At 40.3% G+C, this 6,657-nt stretch overlaps 1 long non-coding RNA gene across 2 annotated transcripts; it reads right to left on the reverse strand.

Moving 5' to 3' along the window:
* Nucleotides 1-284: 284 nt before the first annotated feature.
* On the reverse strand, nucleotides 285-6,657 carry LOC102551386 (uncharacterized). 2 transcript variants are annotated; one of them, XR_355489.5, is made up of 3 exons: nucleotides 3,507-6,657; nucleotides 1,360-1,442; nucleotides 285-510 (listed from the first exon to the last, which is right to left on the reverse strand). It is a non-coding gene; the product is annotated as an uncharacterized LOC102551386 (long non-coding RNA). The 2 variants fall into 2 exon arrangements; XR_355488.5 differs by having other exon boundaries at nucleotides 285-513; nucleotides 3,507-6,655.

Below are 6,657 nucleotides of genomic sequence, written 5' to 3' on the forward strand. Positions count from 1 at the left end.
TCAGTGGAAGGAATTGCTTATAGGAATGCTTCCACTTTTGTTTGTTTGTTTTGTTGTTTCCAAGACAAGGTTCCCCTGGGTAGCCCTGGCTATCCTTACTCTCTAGACCAGGCTAGCCTCAAACTCGAGACCCACCTACTTCTACCTGGCTCCTGCTGGGATTAAAGACGTGTGCCACCACCACGCAGAAGAAACCATCTCTAAAAGAATGGAAAGGAAAAAAAATACCAAGATAAGATTTTTTTTTTAATTACTAAGAAAAAAGTCAATAAATTAAGTTAACATTTTTAAAAGTATATAATTTTTTATTTCTGTATTTGTGTGTCTGTGTGGGTATGTGTATGTGGTTGTGGGTGCTTGTGGAGGGTAGAGGCATCAGATCGCATTAGAGCTGGCGTTAGAGACAGCTGTACCACCTGACATGGGAGCTGCATCTCAAAATCAGGTCTTTTGAAAGAGCAGTGCTCGCCCTCACTGCTGAGCCAGATCTACTGTCCTGACAAGCTGATTCTGCTTTGGGAAAAAATAGCAAATTATAATCTTGCAATCAGGACAAAATAGAGAAGAAAACATTTGTCGTGTTCTAATGTAAGGAAGGAGAAGGAAGACAGCATTACGGATTCTCCAGCTACTAAAAGAGCAAATAAGATATTACAGAGCTTTGTGGGAAGCATTAGACAACCCAGTTTAAGAGAATAAAGTCCTTTCAAATCATAGCTTCTCATATTTACAAAAAAGGGGATAGAACTATAATCTACTGAAATTAATAAAAATTAATTAGTTTAGTGGATATAATATCAATAAAAATTACTTTATGTGCCAGCAACACATACGTGGGAAATGGGTAAAATATTTCATAGCAAGATCAAAATAATCATACACCTGCAATTAAATTAATGAACTATGTGAAATGAAATTATGAGAGGTAGAGAGACATGCTATACCCATGGATATACCCCTTGATTTTATATAAAAAATATTGCGATATCCATTCATTTTAAATTGTTTCATAGGGGTTTGGGGATTTAGCTCAGTGGTAGAGCACTTGCCTAGCAAGCGCAAGGGCCCTGAGTTCGGTCCCCAGCTCCGAAAAAAGAAAAAAGAAAAAGAAAAAGAAAAAAAAATTGTTTCATAGATTCATAGGAAACCCTGAAAGCCTCAACATATTTTGTAATTAAAAACAGTGAATTAATTCTAAAATTCTGGTGAAATTTCCATGTCTAGAAGAACCAAAGCAATGCTTTACAGCAAAAGAAGCTGTAATGCAGTGCAGAAATAGCATAACTAAGACAGAGTGTACTGGAATGGGAATAGACAAGCAGCCCCATGACCTAGAACAGAGGCCAGAAGCATACCTACCCATTTATATGAGGTCACCTTGTTCACAGGGCTTTTCCAACCACATCTCAGTGAACAGATGGTGTCAGGAGATGGAAACCACACTGTAAAGTGAATGGGGAATTTAATATAAATCGCTGTGCACCGAGTAAAATGTTACTAGGCACTAAAAGAGGAAACAGAGAACCGTTGGGTGTAGCAAGTGCAGAAAGTGTCTGGCTGCAGGATCAAAGAGAAAAGCAGAGAAAGTGAGAGAAAAGGCTTCTGGGGCCAATGTCGAGTTGGAGCTGCAGTTATGGTCTTAGAAGAGGAGGAGGCTTGCGGTACATGGTCCTAGGTCTCCAAGGAGAAAACTGCTGAAGTGCCATTCACAGAAATCTATCACAGAAGACCCTGGCAGGGGCGGGGCTGGGGAAAAGAACGGGGGAGGGGGGAGGGGAATTGGAGGCAGGGGCTGATGTAGGGGTAGGGGCATGGGCATGGGCTGGGCTGGGGCTGGGGCAGGGGCAGGGGCAGGGCCAAGAGAAGGGGCATGAATCACAGAAGTAATCAGGGGATAAGCAAGGCTTTTGTCTCCATCATTTAAATCTCTTCCTAGCCACCCTTCTTTGTGGAATCTAAAAGTAAGCCAGTCAATACAGTAGAAAAAAATAGAAAGTCCCCAATATAGCAGCAGAAAGCTGGAGGGTGGTGGGTGGTAGTGATGGTGGTGGTGGTGGTGGTGGTGGTGGTGGTGGTGGTGGTGGTGGTGGTGGTGGGGTGGTGGTGGTGGTGGTGGTGGTGGGGTGGTGGTGGTGATGATGGTGGTGGTGGGGGGGTGGTGGTGGTGATGATGGTGGTGGTGGTGGTGGTGGTGGTAGTGGTGGTGGGGTGGTGGTGGTGGAGGTGGTGATGATGGTGGTGGTGGTGGTGGTGGTGGAGGTGGTGATGATGGTGGTGGTGGTGGTGGTGGTGGTGGGGTGATGGTGGTGGTGGTGGGGTGGTGGTGGTGATGGTGGTGGTGATGGTGGTGGTGTGGTGGTGGTGGTGGTGGTGGTAGTAGTGATGGTGATGGTGGTGGTGGTGGAGGTGGTGGAGGTGGTGATGGTGGTGGTGATGATGGTGGTGATGATGGTGGTGGTGATGATGGTGGTGGTGGGGGGGTGGTGGTGGTGGAGGTGGTGGTAGTGGTGATGGTGGTGGTGGTGGTGGTGGTGGTGATGATGGTGGTGGTGGTGGTGGTGGTGGTAGTGGTGGGGTGGTAGTGGTGGGGTGGTGGTGGTGGTGGTGGTGGTGGAGGTGGTGGTAGTGGTGATGGTGGTGGTGGTGGTGGTAGTGGTGAATCAGATGCTGGAAAATCTATAACTTAGTATGGACATATATAATCTTTCCAATAAATGGCAGTTTATTGGAAACATGTTTTAAGTACTTAAAAACCAATTCAAGATGGACCATAGAGCTAGATGCAAGAAACTAAGTTTCCAAAAGACAATGGGATATCTTTATCACTTTGGACTAAAGATTTTCTTACATAGATAGAAGAGTATCTGTTTGCTAGAAGTAATTGGTTAACTACTAAAAGTGCGAAAAGACATGATAGACCAGGAAAAATATTTTTAAAACATAAGTGATGGAAGGAAAATAATTGAATTACAAACATGTCGAAATGAGAGATTTTTAAAATGTCGCTGATCTATAGGCAATTTATGACGTGGATACTGTCAGTCATTGATTCCATTAGAACTCGTCAAAGGACTCACATTTGGTATAGATAAAGAAGACCTTCAAATCATTAAGAGTGCGGCGTAATTTAAAAATGGGAAATTCTTAAAAATACAGATGACAAGAAAACTATATGGAGTGACCGATGGCTCCAGCCACATGTATAGCAGAGGATGACCTTGTCGGGCATCAGTGGGAGGAAAGGCCCTTAGTCCTGCCAAGGCTAGTGTAGGGGAATGTCAGGGCGGGGAGGTGGGAAGGGGTGGATGGGTGGGAGAGCACCCTCCTAGAAACAGGGGACGGGGATGGAATATGAGGGTTCCGGAGGGGAAACCGGGAAAGGGGATAACATTTGAAATGTAAATAAATAAAATATCCAATAAAAAAGAGAAAACAGTAAAAAAGCATAGTCATATACAGTATTAATCACCGTGAGCTACAAGTCACAGTGAGATAGGGTGACTCACCACTGGGTCGATTTCAATGACTGATAAGGTAAGGGCTGTGAGCCTATGGAATGACAAAGCGCGCATGCGTGTGGAGAATATCAACTAAAGCCGTCACCATGGGCAACTGACGGTAAGAAAAGCTAAGTGTTAGAATACCCTGAGGCACAGCCGACACTCTCCACTACATAACTAATAGAGGTTCTTATGGGAATGCTTACAGTAACTTTATCTGGAATAGGACAAAATGGATAAGCCCAGTATGATGGCACAATCCCAGATTTTGCAAGGTTATGACCAGACCTTGTAGAAAAACTGACCAACCGACCAACCGACCAACCAACCAAATAAGGAAGCAAGTATTTTGTTCTGGGACAGTAAGAAAGAGGTCTTGTGGTCACTGCATAAATCAGCAAGCCCTGCCCATCACAGCCTCGAAGATGTGTTCAGAACGGAGTCTCGAGATGCATGGTCCAAACAATGCTACCCAGGAAACTCTCCAAATCCACTTTCCCATGTTCGATTGCCGAGGGACACAGACTCTGCATTCTACGGTACCAGAGGGTCCACCAGTTAATTGCTCAAGCTGGTGGAACCCTCCCTTGCCATTTTCCATATGATTATGGCTTTACAGGCATCTAATATATAAGGGTTGTAAAGTCGTAGAAGCGTCCCCAAAAGATTTGAGAGGAAACTCTGGGAGGTCGTTCAGTGTGAGGCAGGGCTGGGGTCTCTGCTGGCGGCCTCTGAGAAAGCTATGGATGAATGATATGAAAACAACGATATTTTACCGTCAGAAAAGCTGAGTTTCACATTTAGACGTAACCAAATGTTAAAATCTGCGTTAGGAAGCGAGGACCAAATAGAGAATATTGTGGTTTGATGCTGTACACTTTTGCTCGTTTAGCCCATCTTAGATTGAGTTTTTTAACCTTGGATCATTTCAACCAAACTAAATCTCCTGAAATGGGCACTAAACTGAGATTTTCATAATCTAAATTTTATTTTTAATTTTTTGAAGAATTTAATAAATTTATTTAAACAGTAGATTACAGGAGAGCTTACATTTTTAAAGCCACTAACAAATCCTATTGTCAATAAATAGTGCATACTAAATAATACTGAGTTTTGCCTTTCCACAATCAAAAACTCAAAGAAGGTAAGGGGTGACAATGCACAGGCTTAGTACAATACGTTTTAGAAATTTTCAACCTGGAGTGAAGATGCTTTTTATAGGTTTCCTATTTTTACTTGGGAAAAGTTTATTTGGTACCAGGATAGATTCAAATTTCTAGTGATTTTGTAGTATGAAAATTTGATGAAATTTGCAGAAAAGATTGCAGACAACTTTAGATATGTTTTTCCATGAAAATAATATATATTAATATATATAACATATTATATATAAACAATAATATTATACAATTAATGTATATAAACAATTATATGATTAATGCATATAAACAATATAACACGAATTTTTCCATGGAAATAATATATATTAATATATATAACATATTATATATAAACAATAATATTATACAATTAATGTATATAAACAATTATATGATTAATGCATATAAACAATATAACACGAATTTTTCCATGGAAATAATATATATTAATATATATAACATATTATATATAAACAATAACATTATACAATTAATGTATATAAACAATTATATGATTAATTAACATGATATATAATATAGATTAATTATATAATATGTGATGATAATAAATATAATATATAATATATTATAACATATCAATATATAATATAACAATATTATACAATACATTTTGTGTATATAATATATAATATAAATATATAAATACTAATATATAATATATATAAATAATATTAAATATATTGTATTACTACATATAATATATGACTACATATAACATGTTATATGATATAAGCTTGGTGACCTGAGTTTAACCCCCAGGACCCACATAATAGAAGAAAAAACCTGACACCTGTAAGATTTCTTCTGGTTTTAACATGACTGCAGTAGCATACTGGTACATGTGTGCACAGACATACACACACACAAACACAGAAACACACACAAATAAATATAAACGTAAGTGCATAATACTCTCCCTTAAGATTCTGGGATTGAGCTTAGAAAGAAATGCCATCACGTGAATCTTACATCATCACCCGAAAACATACAAGTGTCAAAGTCAGTAAGAAAGCTTGCCCCTGGTTAACACCACTCATGGAGAAAATCCGGGACTGAATTACACAAAGATGTGCACAGGAAGGAAGAGAACCCCACGTCCTTGCTAACAGTGAACTCAGAGGTAGAGGACAATGGTTGAGCAACAATTTCCACACATAGTAGCGCAGACATGAGAATGATAATGGGGGAAATGAAAAATTAAAACACTTAAGAAGTTCAAAGACGTAAGACATCCACTATGGACAAGTCCATGCCCCACAAAATACTGACGACATCGGAGCATTAGAAAAAGGTACTATTTTAGGAAGCAGGTTAGCACACATGAGTACAGACAGAAATAATCATTATGTAATGCAAGAGCCTAACGTAGGTGAAACAAGCCACACATAGACGACTGGTGTGTAGGAAATTGATCTTATGTGGGTTGAGAAGAGAACTGCTGTTAACGTAATAAGAAAGGGAGAGATGGGGAAGTACCGATCAATGGCTACCAAGTCAGAGTTAAAATTAAGAAGCTCTGGCATGCTATTGTTGATGACCCATAACTCATTCTCAAAGTACATCCACTAACACCCTGGCTCTACACCCTGGCTCTACACTCCTTCCACCTCAACCTCCTCGAGGTCCCCTGGCCTTGGTGTGGGAGTTGTTAATAATGGGTTTTGAAGAACATGAATGGAATACAGACACCAGAAAGGCCGTCTCACTGATAACCAAGGGCAGAGGTGGGCAGAAAACCTTGATTTGCTCTAGTGTCCTGTGGCTTTTAGTCCTTCCTTTGGTTAACATTCATCAAAGTATTCTTCAGCCTTCCTGGGAAGGTAGCACTCATCATTTTCTGCCTTGCACTTTGTCTTCTTGATTTGCATCCATCCTGTTACTCTTGACCTTGTCTCTTCCCTGTGCCTTCTCTCCATTGTCCCAACAACAACAGCAGCAGCAGCAACAATCAAAAGTCCTATAATAGATACAAAGGA

The sequence above is a fragment of the Rattus norvegicus genome, chromosome 7 (assembly GCF_036323735.1).
Source record: "Rattus norvegicus strain BN/NHsdMcwi chromosome 7, GRCr8, whole genome shotgun sequence".
In the NCBI taxonomy this organism is placed as follows: Eukaryota; Metazoa; Chordata; class Mammalia; order Rodentia; family Muridae; genus Rattus; species Rattus norvegicus.